This window comes from Lissotriton helveticus, chromosome 12, assembly GCF_964261635.1.
Source record: "Lissotriton helveticus chromosome 12, aLisHel1.1, whole genome shotgun sequence".
Classification (NCBI taxonomy): domain Eukaryota; kingdom Metazoa; phylum Chordata; class Amphibia; order Caudata; family Salamandridae; genus Lissotriton; species Lissotriton helveticus.
This window is the reverse complement of record NC_136073.1, coordinates 734,413,967-734,430,835: the sequence shown is the minus strand read 5'-3', so window position 1 is coordinate 734,430,835 and position 16,869 is coordinate 734,413,967. Positions and strand designations below refer to the sequence as shown.

Sequence of the window (16,869 nt, the reverse complement as noted above, 5' to 3'; positions counted from 1 at the left end):
AATGGGCCAGCCCAGACTTAGCCAGGGACAAAAGATAAGGCAGAACTTGATGAGGTTGTGAAGAGAAGGGGTCAACATCCTCTGTCTTGCACCAAATGCAAAATCTTTTCCATTTGAGGTAAGTCTTGTTAGTGGAAAGGGCTCTAGCCTGGGAGAGAACTTCCTTTATTTCATTTGAGATGGGAAGGTTCATAAACTCTCGCTGCTCAGGAGCCATGCTGTCAGGTGCAACGACGCTGGATCCGGATGCCAAACTTGCCCTTCGGACATTGTGAGGAGATCTGGAATCGTCCCCAAGGGAAGTGGAGGAACTAGCGACAACAGGTGGAGTTCCGTGAACCAGAACTGTCTCGCCCAAGCAGGGGCTATCAATATCATCCTGCATGGTTCCACCTTGATCTTCCTGATAAGCCTCGGGATCAGTGGAATGGGGGAAAGGCGTAGACAAATGTCCCTGATGAGGCTATCGAAAGCGCATTCCCCAATGACTCTCGGTGGTGAAGCCTGCTTGCATAAGACCGGCATTTCTTGTTGGTCGGTGTGGCAAATAGATCTATCGCAGGCTTGTCCCACTGTCGGAAGACCTCGTCCAGAACTTGTTGGTTCAGTTCCCACTCGTGACTGACTGAGGATGACCTGCTTAGTCTGTCGGCATTTTCAATTAAAGCTCCTGGCAGGTGCTCCGCAGGTAGTGAAATCCCATGTTGGATTGCCCATTCCCAGATTTCTTGAGCTTCCTGAGACAACGGAAGAGACCTGGTTCCCCCTTCTTTGTTCACGTAATGCATGGCCGTGGTGTTGTCTGTCCGTATGAGAACTTTTGAACCTCTTAGATGAGGGAGCCAGTTTGATTGCCCTGAGCTCCAAGAGATTGATGTGGAGCCCACGAGTCTGAGGAGACCAATACCCACTGACATGCAGGTCCTGCAGTACTGCTCCCAAACCGTCCAATGACGCATCCATCGTCACAGCCTGAGGAAATGGATCGCTTACGAAGGATATACCTTGGGACAAGTTCTCCTGCTGTGTCCACCACACAGCAGCTTTTTTCATTGCCGAGGTGATGGTCACCTTGTCGTCGAACGACCCGTGAACCTGTCTCCACTGGATGTCCAGTTGCTCTTGAAGAGTACGCATCCTCAATCTGCAGTGTGGAATCAGAGGAATGCATGAAGAGATTACCCCCAGAAGGGATTTGTAACGGCGTACTGAAAGACACCTTCTTCTTCGCAAGTCGAGCGCCATGTGTGGGCTTTGCGATGGGAATAGACTCACAGAGACAGGTACTGTGGCTAATGCAGGCTTTATTTTTAGTATACGTCTCCGATGTATCTGTTTCCGATAGTAGGGAAGGGGTAGTTCAGCTGCAGCCTCGGTGGCGGAACGCCGCTCCCTGCGTCTTTCCGGTCCGGTTCCTCTTCTTTCCCGCGGGCTTCTGGGACTGGTAGTCCGGTCCTCTGCTCTGACGCCTTTCAGCTCAGAAAATAGAAATATGGGGCAGATTTAGTCCTCGTGTATAAATGTACAGTGAGTAGGGAGGGGAGTGAGGATCACACGTGCAAAACACACCACCAAAGGTCTAGGTGTCGGTACAGTGCAGATAGGGTTGGGGAATAGTGCAAAGGATGCCATGTGCGTTTTCAGGGCGGTTTGTTCCACCTCCGTCCAACCCAACCCGAAAAGCGAGATCGTACCTGTGCAAGCCACACTTCCCTTGAAGTGTGGCTGGGCGAAGCGCCTTCGCGTTGGCCTCCTGGCTTGCTGCCGCAGCCGTCGTCTCCCGCTCCCGGCCCGCCTCCAGCCGCCTCCTCCTCCTCGATAGTCCAGGCTCCTCTGCCGTCACTGCTCTCCGCTCCTGTTTCTCCTCCGGTTCTCCTCAGCTCCGCAGCTCCCGTACTTCTCTCCACTCCGTCGCTCTCCTCCACGTCTACCAAACCGCCTACTCCTCCGGGTGATGTACACACCTGTGTGTGTTCACGGCTGGGATTTACGTCGGACTCGTGGGCGGGGCTCGCTTCCAATTCCGCCCAGTTAAAGAAACAGTGGTCTTCACGGAGGTAAGTCACGGGTCCGTGAACGTCTTCCTTCCAGTGTTCCGGGTGCTGTGTGACAAAGGGTGAAAGCAACAGGGTTTCGTGCACATTCAAGTCTCGTTGTACCAGGTCTTCCGGGTCCCCCTCGTCACACCATGGTTTGCAGTTTTTCTTGTCTCTCACAGGTTGGGAATGCCTTCATGAGATTTGAGTCCAAGATGGCTCCCAGGAAGCGTGCTGTCCTTGACGGAACCAGAGATGATTTTTCCCTGTTCAGAGTGAGACCCAAATTCTGGAAGAGGTTTGTGCACACGTTGACCGCTTCCCTCGCAGCCTCCCTGGACGGAGCCTTCAGCAACCAATCGTCCAGGTAAGGGAAGACCTGCAAATGATTCTTCCGTAGAAATGCAGCTACTGGTGCCAGCCCCTTCGTGAAAATTCTCGGAGCTGAGCGAAGTCCAAAGGGTAAAACCCTGAATTGAAAGTGGCTCCTGGCTACTGTGAATCGTAGAAACCTTCTGTGTGCCGGGTGAATTGGTATGTGAAAGTACGCATCTTCGAGATCGAGCGTGGCCATGAAATCCCCTGGATTGACAAGACGTAGAATGTCTTGAAGAGAGACCATCCGGAAGGATAGGTAGATGAGATAGATGTTGAGCTCCCTAAGATCTAAAATTGGGCGCCATTTTTTTTTTTTTTTTTTTGGTTATAAACTTTTATTCGTCTTCAATTCACACACACAGCTTTCCGCCTACAACCCTGGGGCCGGCAGCAAACTAGGGCTGTGTCAGTACATAGATCAAAACCAACTTATAAAATCAACGCCCCGTCAACCCAAGGGTCCGGTGACGCGAGTCTTAGATAGCACAACTCAGTTGATGTTTAGGATATGCCGACGCCCCCTACCCCGTCCTCTCATTTCTGGATAAGTGTGGATTTGGTGGCTTCAATGAAGTGGGGATATTATCGTGAAGTGTGTGTGTCTGCCAACGTAATCCAGGTCTAACACTGCTCTCGCAACAATCCCGCCCAACCTCCCCCCTCCCCCCCTGACTGCCTATGTGCCTGCCACTATTGTGTCACTGCCGCCTCAGTACTATATGCCACCCCGCCCACAACCATGCTATATCTGCATCCTCCCCACCCACCAGAGTCCCTCACCCGCCAGGCCCTCCCACTCTTTGTGTATCCCAGTGAAAGCGTTTCTAAATGTCCTGTGTCCCTCCAGCTTCCCAGAGTCCCAGGTGTCCTGCCTACGTTCCCGCTTGGGCTACCAGGTATTGTGTGTCTAATCCTCGGGGCCCTCCTCCCCTTCCCGCCGCTCCTCTGTCTCCTCCTGATCTGCATCCGCGGTGTCTTTATTGGAGTTGTAAGTCAGATACAGGTCCCAAAATTTTTTTAGTCTACTAACAGGGGGTAGGAGTTCACTATAGAGCTGTGATTGGGTGCAACTGTACAGCATATCCCTGGCCCATCTGCTTTTGGTTGGGAGCGGACCTCGCATCCAACACTGCGCCACCGCTCGTCGAGCCATAAGTAACCCCATATCTGCCAGGCGACGTGGCGCCGGAGGGAGAATCCTGGTGTGTCCCAACAACGCCAACGCAGGGTCTACTGGGAGCTCAATCTCGAGTATTAGACCTAGTTCTAGAAAAACGTCTTCCCAGAATTTATTAATTCCCGGGCAGGACCATGCCAGATGTAGGAAGTCCGCCACTGTTGCATGGCAGCGTTCACATTCCGACGTCTGTCGGAGCCCGTATCTGTGCAGACGTTCTGGAGTGTAATATACTCGTTGTAGAAATTTAAAATGAATAAGTCTGTGCCGAGCATTAAGCGACACTTTTTTAGTATTTTGGCAGCAATATTTCCACATTGAGTCACTTATCTCCGTCTGTAAGTCCCGCTGCCATGCCAGTCGGGCTTTCGAGGGTGGCTGTTCCCCGTGACACTGTCCAACCTTGTATAACCGCGAAATCAAGTTGCTGGACGATGGCGTTTTTATAACGTACGTCAGCTCTGGCAGTTCGGGAGGTTCCACCATTGTCGGCCCCAGCAGGTCCTGAAGCGCTGCGCGGACCCTATGTAGCTGAAAACGGTGCAGTAGCGACACTGGGGTCTGGGAAGGAGCGACCTGTCCCCAGGAAACTACCTTCCCATCCTTGAACAAGTCCCCCAACTTAAGTATACCTAATTGTTTAAGGGCGCGCGTGACCCCCTTCTCCCGTAGCGGCGTCAGCCACACGGCCCAGTCTATCGGAACAAGGGGGGAATACAGTAGTGCGTAGTCATGTCTCTTGGCCAAAGAGTGCCATGCGTGGTTCATCGCTGTGATCGAATCCAGAGATCCTACCCGGCGCGTGGCCGGCTCAAATACTGTAGCCGGTGGAGGGAGGGGGTCTGTGAATAGAGTCTCTAGGATCACGTGCGGGATATTACGATCCCGTGTATCCATGTATGCAAATGCGTCGCTTGCGCAACCCTATAGTACCTTTCAATGTCCGGGGCCCCTAGACCGCCTTGTTCATACGGGTGCATTAGAACTTGCCACTGGACCCTTGGTTGCTTACCTCCCCATGCCAACCGTGTGAGGGTCTGAGTCATTGTTCTGAAGAAGGCCTTAGAGAGGATCACCGGGAGATTGTTAAAAAGAAACAAAAACCTCGGGAGCACTATCATTTTCATTAGCGCGATGCGGCCCGACAGGGACAACGGCAATTTACACCATCTGTCTACATCTTCAGTTAACTTAGTGTATGCGACTCCATAATTTTCCCTCACTAAGATGTCCGGATCCGGATGAAGCTGTATGCCCAAGTACCTAACCGGGTCTTCTGACCACTGTAATGGGTAATCCATAACAAATTTACTCGTCACCGGAGTCAGTGGGAATGCCACCGATTTGGTCCAGTTCACCTTTAGACCAGATAAGGCTCCGAACTGCACCACCTCCCTGAGTACGGGGGAGAGGTTGAGCTCCGGGTCTCTGACGTACAAAAGCGTATCGTCAGCGTACGTGGAGATACAAATCTTGTAAGTAGGGAAATTAATGCCCTCATGACTATGGTATTCCCGGAGCGCACACGCTAGGGGTTCCGCCACTAGGGCGTATAGTAATGGGGAGAGGGGGCAGCCTTGTCTAGTGCCTCTGCCTATTTCAAATGCTTCCGTGACTCTATCACCTATTCTTAGTCTGGCCGACGGTTTATAATACAAGGCGCCTATCATTTGCAGGAAGGGTTCGCCCAGGCCCAGTTCAATGAGCACTCTCGACATGAAGGGCCACTCTACGGAGTCGAACGCCTTCTCCATATCGAGAAATACTGCCAACGCCTTATTCTCTGGCTTCACATGCTGCATCGTCCCCAGGACTGTGCGTATGTTGTACGTGAGGTTTCTAGAAGGGATAAAACCGGCCTGTTCTGGGGCCACCAGTTCCGGGGCGAGTAGTGCAAGTCGCGTCGCAAGTACCTTGGCATACAGCTTCGCGTCGACATTTATCAGGGACAGGGGTCTGTATGAGCTGCACTCAGTGGAGGGCTTCCCTGGCTTAAGGAGTGTTTTAATGAGCGCCTCTCGCATGGTTGGGGGCATGCTGCCTTCCATGCATATGTCGTCAAATAGTGCGGAGAGGAAGGGGACCAACTGTTCTTTAAAGGCCTTGTAGAAGCCAACAGTCAGTCCATCAGCACCTGGGGCGCTACCGGACCTCATGCTATCTAGCGCCTCCACTATTTCATCCTTTTGAATGGGCATCATAAGGAATTCTCTCTGCGAGTTGGACAGCTGTGGCATTTTGATATAGCTTAGGTAGTCGTCAATCGCCCCTTCCATTCCTGTTGACTTAGATCTATAGAGAGTGGAATAGTACTGCCTGAATTCCCAATAATCTGCTCTTCATCCGTAAGGACCTCTCCCGTACTCGACACCAGCTCGCCCACTATTAGTTGACGTCTTTCACTTCGGACTAGTTTGGCCAGGAGGGAGCCAGATCTTTCACCTTCGCCATAAGTGCGGGCTGTGGTGTATTTACCCATATGCTGCACCTCCCTGTCTGCCTCTGCATTATATTCCGTCAGCAGAAGTTTAATTTGTTCCAAGGCGTCCCCCTCAGGCTCCACCCGCTGTCTATCTTCCAGTTCTGATAGCTGGTTTTCAAGATGTTGAAGCCGCTGCCTAATGGATTTCAGGACACTGGAGTGTTTGGCCATGGCTATCCAGTGAACGTAGACCGTAAATGCCTCCCATAGCGTTTGGAAGCTCTCCACAGAGCCCATATTGGTCTCAAAAAAGTTGTCAATTTCATTTGCGATCTCTCCTCTGAAAACCTCGTCCAGAAGAGAATACGGGGGAAGCGCCACGTAAAGGGGGGAATCCTGTGCACCGGCGTCTCCAGTATCAGGAGGAGAGGAGAGTGATCAGATAGAGTGCGCGGCAGTATCAGACAGTCCCTCACACTATTGGATAGATGTTGTGATGCAAGCCAGTAATCTATTCTGGTGTGGAGTGCGTGATAAGCGGAGTAGTGAGTGTACCCCCCTCTGGAGTGATGCCGACTGCGCCACACATCCAATAGATCCAAGTGCACTAGTTCAGTCCAAAGTACCGTGGCAGCCGCCGACGGGCTCCTGGGGGGTCCCGCAGACCTATCCAGGTTTGGGTCGAGTACCAAATTGAAATCCACTCCCCAGAGCACACTCGAGTAGTCATACGACTTGCACTTCCGGGCTAACTCCGTGTAAAAATCAGGGGAGTCGTAGTTAGGGCCATACACATTCACAATCAATAAATCATGCCCCTTGCCCCTGCATCTACAGAGTACGTATCGTCCCTCAGGGTCTGTCTCTAGAGACGTCAATGTGAGTTTGGAGCGCGGGTTGACCCACGTGAGTGTCTCCCAAAAGTGCGCGGTGAATCCCGCTGCCACACTACAGCCCCCTATTCCTTTGTGTGTCAGCATTTTGCTGTTAAGGGGTAGATGTGTCTCCTGTATGAGAGCGAGATCTATGTGATGCCTACGCAGATAACTAAGGACCTTACGCAGCTTTCTAAAGTCATTGAGGCCCCTGACATTCCATGACAGTGCCCGTAGGTGAGTCGGTGCAGTGCCTATCTGTGGTGTAGTGACGTCAGCCACAGCCATGTCGGACAGTGTGAGTGTGGAGGCAATTATGCAAAAGTCTCAGGCGCCCCGACGGGGCGAGATTAAGCAGGCGGTGTGGCGTGTCAGTGGCAGCATCGTACATAGTGGAACCCGCCCAAAATTCAGTTTTTTGAACACCCGCAGTCAAACAAAACAACAACTTGTACCCAAATACAGTCCCCAACATTCCACCCGCCACCCACAGCAGACCCACCCCAATTTGGCCTTGCAGGTCCCCATCCCACCCAACCCTCCCCAGCAACAAGTTCAACAGCCCCGTGTGCATTATGCTCGGAGGCAGAGGTAGCAAGCTAACTCGTCCTAAGCGCCCAACTCTCAACTCTGGTGCCCAGCCCCCCTCCCCCCGCCCTGCACCACCAGCACTGCAGCAATGCACCAACCTGAACATCAGTATGGTTATTCTCCCCGGTTCTCCGTACTTGTCCCTTCCAACCCGCCACCCCATAGGCAACCCCTACACGCCGCCAGCTACTAACATGTCTGGGGCATACCGAGTCTATGTGAACAGAGTTCAATACACCGAGTAGTCCGTCCCTGTTCCAAAACCCCGGCCCCACTTATCTGTCACATCGTCCCAGTGGGTCTCTCATCCGAAATAACGTCCCTCCAAACTCTAGGATAACAGGGTCTTCATCATTAGTTCACTGTGCTCCAAGCGTCGTACCCCCAGATCACTCCTGTTCATCTAAGGGGCTCGAATCCGCTTCCTTCTGGTTCTCGGCCTGTATGTCCGTCTTCTCCCTGGCCCATGTTTTCAAGGCTTTCTGCAACTCTGCTGGGTCCGTGAAGATATGTGAATGGCCCTGCCTATTCACACGCAATTTGGCCGGATACAACATTGCATAATCGAGGCCCATATCTCTAAGGCGTTTCTTGTGAGGGGCGAAATGCTTGCGTGCCTCCTGCACCCTCGCTGTAAAGTCCGGGAATATGGAAATCGCCGACCCCTCGAATTGTAGGTTCTCCTTGGTTTGTGCCAGCCTGAGTGCCGTGTCTCTGTCCCTGTAGTTTAACAGCTTCGCTATGACTGGGCGGGGGGGGGGGGGAAACCCGGTTTGGGCTGTGGGCCAAGCGTGCGGTGCGCGCGTTCCACGACAAACATCGCCGAGAACACTCCGTCGCCCAATAGCGTAATGAGCAATCGTTCTATGAATAATTCCATTTTCCCCGTCTGAGTGGTCTCCGGCAGGCCAATAATGCGGAGATTGCAGCGACGGGACCGCGCTTCCAAATCCTCCGTTTTGTCCTGTAATGTTCTGATGAGTGTTTCCGCCCGCCGTCTCGCCGTGTCCAGGTCCGTTTGGGCCTCCTCTACCTCTGTGATTCGCCGTTCAGCCATATCGTGCCTTTCCGCGTGTTTGTCTAGGCGTTCCGCCATGCGGTCCATTCTGTAGGACATGGCGTCCATCTTGGATCCCAGCGCCGCTATATTTGTCTGGATGTTTTGCTCCATGGAGCGGAGCATTGTTTTTATGTCCGAGTTTTCTTCCTGCGCCTCCCCTGTATGCGTCTCCTCGTCGCGCTGTGCCAGGGGACTCTGCACTGGTAATCGCCTCTGTGAGAAGGGGAGCTTACTCTGGGTCCTGTCTCCGTTCCCCATGCTTGGTAGCGTCCTGTGGTGACTGTGTTCCACCATAGACGAAGCGCTGTCCACAAATAGGCCGCTGTAGCACAATCAATTGTCTCTGTACCAGTGAGGCTCTCAGGTTCCCAAACGAGAGAAATCAGGGCTGGGGTCGGGCCGCTGCCACCACACCCTCTCGCCCTCTTGATGGCGTGGGGAAGGAGCGCGTCTGTCCAACCTAGAATGTGGGGTGCCCCACACAATGTTGACACTGTCTTCCTCCCTGTGCGGGGACTACGTGGGCTGACCCCCTGGCAGTACAGCCGGTGCAGGCAAGGGGCAGGTTGGGCAGTGGGGCGGGTCGCTGCAGGTGCCGCCGCCTACACAGTCGCCAGGACCCCAGGTGCAGAAGAGCCCCGATCTGGCGACCCTCCGGAGTGGACGTAATGAAGGGGGAGGATAGGCCCAGGGACCCGCCGTGTCGCTGTCTTGTCGCCGAGTGCGTTCCCCTCACCATGCGGTGTGGCTGCAGCCTCCCTGGCGCTCAGCTCCGGTCGCGGTGTAATGGCGCCGCCGGGCTCCCTCCTAACTCGCTGGTCAGGCTCACCGTCTCGTTCTTGATTCCGCGGCGGTAGTGAGCTAAGGCCCCCGTTGGCCCTTCGTGTCGCTCACCTCCCCTCGCCGAGTCCGCGGCCGCTTGGCGCAGGAGAGGTGCCCACGGTGGGTGTGCTTGCTGTCCTCTGCCGCACGTCTCCGCACGCAGTGCGGGTATCGGTTTTACCGGAGGCCGCGGTCCGCGGGCCCGCTCAGCGCTCCGGAGAACGAGCCAGTTGCTGCCGTTTGGGCCGGCGGGTTCTCCCTCCAGACGGATCCCACTGATCCCTGGCGGCTCCGCCAATCGTGGGGGTGTCGGGGGTACGGAACAAGTGAGGTTGGTGCAGGAACGATCAGGATTTTAGGTGGCGCCGGCGGAGCTCGGGAACTACGCGGCCATTTCCAGCGCCTGCTAGTTCCGCCCCCTCAAAATCGGATTCCATTTCTATAGCGTCTTCCTTATCAGGAAGAACCTGGAATAGAATCCTTCTCCTCTTTGGGCGGAGAGAACCGGCTCTATCGCTCCTTTCAGGAGCATCTGATGAACCTCGAGCCGCAGAAGACGCAGATGTTTTGATGGAATGGCAGCAGGGGCTTGGATGGTGGGATTTGTGTGAATTCCAGAGTATGGCCCTTTCGAATGATGCTGAGCACCCATTGGTCTGATGTTATCTTGGACCAATTTCGAAGGTATTGTGAAACCCTGTCTCCTACTGATGATTTTGCAGAGGTGGGTACAGTAGGAAGAGCCAGGAGGCCGCTATTGTCTTTTGGACGCATCACACCGTTGGCGAGCCTTCTTCCCTCTGTTGTTAGGCCTTGAGTAACTTGAAGACTGACCTTGCCTTTGCTGGTACGGTTGACGGTACTGCTGTGAACCTGAGCCATATGATGAGTACCTCTGCTGTTGATAAGAGCCTCTGTGGGAAGTGCTCTTGCCCCTGGAACACCTAAAAGGAGCTTTGCGGTACTGAAGCGTACCCAGAGACTTAGCAGTCTCAGTATCTTTCTTAATTTTTTGGAGGGTGTCATCAATCAGCTTACCAAATAGTGCTTCTCCATCAAAGGGCAAATCCAAGATCTTATTTTGCATTCCGGCCTGAACCAGGTCGCCTTAAGCCACCCCTGGCGACGAAGAACTGCAGCTCCAGCCAAGGAACGAAACGCTGTTGTGGCAATATCCATGGCACAGTGTATGACTTCCATTGACGTAGTTTCCCCTTCTTGTAAGATCTTTTTTGCCTCTGTCTTGGACTCTGGAGGAAGTTGATCTAAGTGTGGCAAGATATCACACCAAAGTTGGCGATCGTACCTGCCCAATATCGCCAAGGCATTAGCTGCTCTCACCAACAGACTCGCCATTGAAGAAAATCTTTTTTCGGCGCTATCCAGCCTCCTGCCCTCTTTATCCGGAGGAGTCGTCAAAGGAGCCGAGGGGTTGCGAGACTTCCTCTGTGCCGCTTGTGAGATTACCGAGTCCGGTCGCGGGTGCCCCGTCAAAGACACCGACACAGGCGCTTTGTATTTTTTGTCGAGGCGCGGTAGTACAGGAACCACAGTCGCTGGATTTTTCTTCGCCTTAAGGCCTTCATCCCAAAGATGTTGAACAATAGGGATGGATCTCGTTACCTTCCTATAATGTTCTTTAAAATCATATAAAAAATACTCAGTGGAAGTAGAAGGCATAGATAGTTTGAATCTGCCAGCCGCTCTCTCCATTAGCTTGTGAAACCCCTCTATATCCGCTGGTGGGGAGTTTACCGTATCCGTACATGGAGATGCTGGGTCAGGAATGACATACTCATCCCATTCCACCCCTTGACCAGGCCTTTCATCAAAATGTTCATTGTCCTCCGATGAATCATCATGGGTGTCCAATGGAACCGAAGGCTCTTGTGGATCCGGAGTCTGTGGCCGAGATGGTACCTGAGATGGCATTTCAGGACCAGCCATTGGCGGAGCCGCAGGGGCAGGCAAGTCCTGCATAGTTGGAACGGTAGCAGCAGCAGGTTGTGAACATCTTGATTTATAGTCTTGCAGCATATTGTGAAGGTCCTGCAATAATGATGAAGGAACAGATACCATGTCCTGTTTCGAGTACTGTTGTGGCTGGGAAGAACGATGATGGTGATAACCACATTTCTGGCAGTACTCTCCGTCAGAATCTGTCTCCTGACATTTAACCAGAAGCTGGGAAGGACTATTCGCATAGCCATACGAGTCCTGTTCATCATCTTCTGACTCATCGTCATCCTCCTCTAAAAGCAGAGCTGGAGGCAACGGGGTAGCTCTCCTAGGAGATGTCATGTCCGGTGTGATCCTTGTCATAGAGGTGGTAATCCTCTTTTCCGACGACAAAATCGTCGACGATCCCGTAGACAATGGAGTTGTCAATGTCAATGTCAATGTCAAATGATCTTTATTCGGAATTAATACATCCATAAAAGTACATACAGGTTAAAGCACAATAAAATTGATAAAAACATTCATCTTATTTTTACATTAAAATATCCTTTTCAAGTAATGTTGGAGCGGCCCTGCGTAAAGCAGAAAAAGGACAAATTACAGTGCTACAAAAATTCACAGTATATGAATATTTTACTTATAATTTATAGTTATCACGAAAGAAATCATTTACATCAAACCAAGCATCCAAGTGTCTATGTACAAATAAAACGTACTATAATATACAAAGAGCCAAAAGTGTGGAAAACGCAAAATACTAATGTTCGTCAAGCATATTCCATGCTCCTCCTTGATCACACACTAGCTTTAAGGAAACAGCTTACAGTAAATATCACCTCATCCGAGGGCAACATTTGGAAGGTTCTCATTGCCTGTTTAAAGTTCTTTAGGTCATATTTGCGGCAATAAGGCATTAGATATTGCAGAGTATACATTTTATAAAAACCGCAGAAAAAGAAGTAATGTATCAAACCTTGTTTACCTCCCTCGGAACAAGGACAAGCCAACTGTTCCACGTTTTTATTATAGCCTAAGGGGAAGCTTAATAGGTTTACCACACTTCCATCCCGAAATCGGAACAGGAGACTCCTGTTCCATCTTCCTAATGTTATTAACAGATATCTCTGTGGTGAGATTAAAGTTTCATTTCCAGGTTCGACATAGGAAGTGTATTTAATGACTGAGGTTTTAAGATATTCCAATCTTATCCGTTCCTCCCCATATAAGGCGTACAAGGCCCGTTTAACTATATTCTTATGTGCATGGACAATAGTGTTTGGGGAACTATACAAAAGACCCATGCCCACGCTAAATAGGCTGTTCTCAACAGCTTTCAACCATGGTACAAGGTGTGATCTTTCACTTTGTAGGCAGTCAGATATTATGCTGCGGGTTAGATGTGCTGCTGGGTTTAGCCATATTTTTAGCCAAAAAAGGGCAGGCCTTGATCGGATAAAATCCTCAACATACAATAACTTTAGCTCATTATGACAAATGAATGTGGAGGCGCACGGAGGGCCCCCCAGAACCTTCCTGCAAAATCTGTTTTCCTCTATCTGGATGGGCGTACTATTGGAATAGCCCCACACTTCAGCTCCATAAGTTCCCGTGGGTTGACATTGGGTACGGTAGATGTTTAACAAAGAAATAATAACATCAGCCTGTTTAGGTTGCCGAAGAGATAGAATTGAATTGATAGATTTGCCAATTTTATTTCTTCCGTGAGCGACATGCGGCTGCCATGAACCTGTTTTAGCGAATAGCAGTCCTAAATAGGGAAAAGTGCTTGTGCATTTTAGGATGTTTTCACCTGACTTGATTGAGGTGATATTATATTTTTTGGGTCCGCAATTCATAATAAATGATTTTTTAAAGTTAGTATTGAGGCCCAAATCTGACATAAAATCGACAAACCCGGAAATTAAAATGCGCAGTGCATTGGGAGTACGCCCTATTAGCACTGCGTCGTCCGCATACAGCAGAGCAGTAATGGGGTTGCCATTTATGATTGGAACATCCTTAGTTACCTTACTCAGACTGCTACTCAACCCATTAATGTATAAAATAAAAAGCAGTGGGGCGAGTACGCAGCCCTGGCTAACACCCCTGCCAATTAAAATATCGTCTGAGACTTCACCCTCATTATTGATGCGTACTCTGGCCTTTAAGTCCCTATGTAAATAAGAAAGAAAATACACCAAAGAATCATCCAAACCATAACTAAGCAAAAGTGACCACAGACTAGAACGGTTAACAAAATCAAATGCTGAACTTAAATCCATGAATCCAAGATACAGCGGAGATTTTTTTACAATATTGTACTTGGCCATTATCAAATTCAAGTTCAAACATTGTTCAACAGTGCCCACATGGCTTCTAAAACCCAGTTGGCAGCAGTGTAAGACGTTATTGGCTTCTGCCCAGCTCCTAATCCTATTAAAAATTACCCTCCCCAGGACCTTTAATGTGTTGTCAATCAGTGATATCGGGCGGTAACAATGGAGTTATCAATATTGCTGTCGTCGGCGGCGTCGACGGAATAAACGTCGTCGACGAAAGAATACTCAACGACGAGATGGGCGTCGTCGATGACGAGATCGTCGACGCTCCTGCCGTCGTCGCCGTCAATGTTGTCGTCGTCGAAGCCCTCGACGATGACACCGTCGTCGTCACCACCGTCGACGAACCCCACTGCCGTCGTCGACATCCTCGTCAACGTTGTCGTCGACATCCCCGTCGACGTTTTTGTCGTCGTCGACATCCCCGTCGACGTCGCTGCCGTCGGCGGCGCCTTCGTTGACACTGGTATCACTGCTGTCGACGAGTCCTTCTTCGTCGACGATCCCGTCGACGTCGAGTGTACCGTCGATGAGCCCGTCGACGGTACCATTTTAAGAGCAGGCTTCAATTCCTTCGACGAGGCCTTCATCAACGCCGCCTTCATCGTCGACGCCTTGGTACTTCTGTCAGATTTTCCAGAAGACTGGGAAGAGGGCTTTTTGAAGGCTTGATCAGTCTTCATCCCCACAGAAGGCGTAGATGGTCCTATCCTCTCCTTTTCACCATGGTGAGGAGATTCGCCGGGACCTTGGCTCTCAGACTCTCTGGGGGTCTTTTTTGAGGCCTTAGAAGAACGCTCCACAGAAGGAGAAGGGGAAACCCTACCCCTTTTGACTGACCTTCTAGAAGATGATGCAGATGAAGAGTCCTCACTGTCACTGGAGACTGTGTCCTTTCTGGACTTCAACTTCTGGAGCCAGGTCAGAAGCCTACCCTCACGATCCCGGAGAGTCTTGGTTGAAAAGGTGCGGCAGATCTTGCAGTCCGCAGCCTTATGGTCAGGATAGAGCCAGTAGATGCAATCCTTATGCTTATCCTCCTCAAAAGCCTTTTCTTGCCACAGGTGGAACATGGCTTAAAAAGGGCCTTCTTTTTTTCCTTTTCAGACATCCTGGAAGGAACAGCTAACAATCCTGAAAGAGAAATCCTGAAGAAAACTTCTGAAGAGAAGAGTTTGAGCAGAGCTCAAAGGAGACTCCCTAAGCACAACGTGTGGTAGAACATCTAAGGCTCTGAGGTTCCTTCAGGAGGGTTCTATGGGGTGAGGCTCTTCTGACTGGCTTATGCCTAAGTTTGGTCTCTTTTACAAAAAGAGGCGGATATGCTACAAAAGGGAATGAGGCCTAGGCCTTTTTCTTTCTCTTTTGTACCTACTGCTATGTTATTTTGTTACCGAGACTCCCATTCCGACGACGGGGAATGATACAAAAGCATGGGAATCTATGAAAGTTCCAATACCGGGGCAACTTCCATCATCGAAATAAGGATAAAAAATTGTATACAAATTAGTCTTAGTCCTGTCTAATTTGGAAACAAATCCCCTCCGGAGTATACGATCTAAAAGACACCTCCAGTGCCTTAACATCAGAAACCCTGTGGAAAGAAACCAGACACAGCAACATGGTAATTTTAATCGATAAGTCTGTAAGACTTAAATCCCAATTATCATTCCATGAGACCATAAATAACAACACTATCGAAACATCCCAAACAACAGAATACTTAGTCCCAGGGAGTTTAGCAATTCTAATGCTTCTCAACAACCTTCTAACCAAAATGTCCAAACCCAAAAATTCTAGCAGTCTCACAGCCAGATTTGTGTTGTAAATCAAATCTGACTTGTTCTGATCCATAATCAAGATGTTGTCTAGATAAATAATCAGACGAACGCCCCTCTGCCTCAAATAGGCTGCCACAGGGTGAAGAACCTTTGTAAAACACAATGGTGCGGAGGATAGACCGAAAGGTAGACACGCAAACTTCCACAAGCTCTCCTTCCACTGGAATCTTAAAAACTTCTGATGTTCCTACCAATTAGGACTTGTCAGATACGCATCCTTCAAATCCAAATGAGTCATCCAGTCTCCCTTCTGCAACACATCCTTCAACAAATGCATCCCTTCCATTTTGAAGTGATGGTACACCACCCAATCGTTCAGGTCTCTCAAATTTATCACAGGGCACATTACCTTGACTTTTTTGGCGACCAGAAAAATATCGCTCACACAACCTTCTGCTAAGTCCAACTCTCTCGCCACTGCCCCTTTTCCAATCAACTCTTGAATCTCTAAATCTATTAACTTCTCTATATCCCTTTGAAAGATTACCCTGCTTAGCAAACAAGATTGCACTGGATTTCCAACAAACTCTATTCGAAAACCCCAAACAGTCTCCAACACCCAAGGAACCCTTGTAATCACCAACCAATTTTTATTTTTTTTACTTTTTATTATAATAAAGAAACATAGAAAAAAACAGACAAGGCAATATAACAGTAGTACAGCAATCGGGTGAGTGCTCAAGGAGGACGGGAGATACACAATAGTATGACACAGGAGTTGTTGTACACAGATGAGGGGGCTGGAAGCAGGAAACACAAAATCAAGAACAGAATACGCAATACTACATCAGGAATTTCGGGTCAGGGAGACAGGGGGGGACTAGAGATCTCCGTGAGAGGGGGCGTACATATATCTCCCCGGTACGAGTTCCATTGATTCCAAATTTTCCCCCATTTTCTTGGTCTGCCTCTCGCCACATATACAGTCTTCTCTCTAAACATGCACCAGTCCATGTTCTCTTTCCAGGCCGTCACTGTGGGGGGCCTTTGGGACCACCAAAGCTATGCAATGTCTCTCTTAGCAATCATATTACCAAGGGTAGGCCATCGTAGCTGTGACACATCATAGTCATTTGGCCCCCATACATTCAGCAGACATCGTCGGGCCTCTGGCAACATCACAACACCTGTTACTTCATTCATCACCTCATGTATACGGTTCCAGAAAAGCACCATCTCCGGAAATTCCCAAATTATGTGGAGAAAGGTACCAAGCAGACCACAACCACGCCTACACAAGCCATCCGTCGAATAGCCCATACGGATCAGGCGGGGGTCGGTAACATAAATCCGATGAAGGATTTTAAGCTGGACCAGGCGAAGACGAGCCGGGATTGCGACCTCCTTGGGAGAGGAGATCGCAGATTGC

The 16,869-nt window shown here is 50.2% G+C and overlaps 1 protein-coding gene across 1 annotated transcript in view; it reads right to left on the bottom strand.

The window, feature by feature from the left end:
• The window catches only part of LOC144797637 (uncharacterized), a 382,853-nt gene that overhangs the window by 60,852 nt on the left and 305,132 nt on the right, over window positions 1–16,869 (bottom strand). The window lies entirely within an intron of this gene.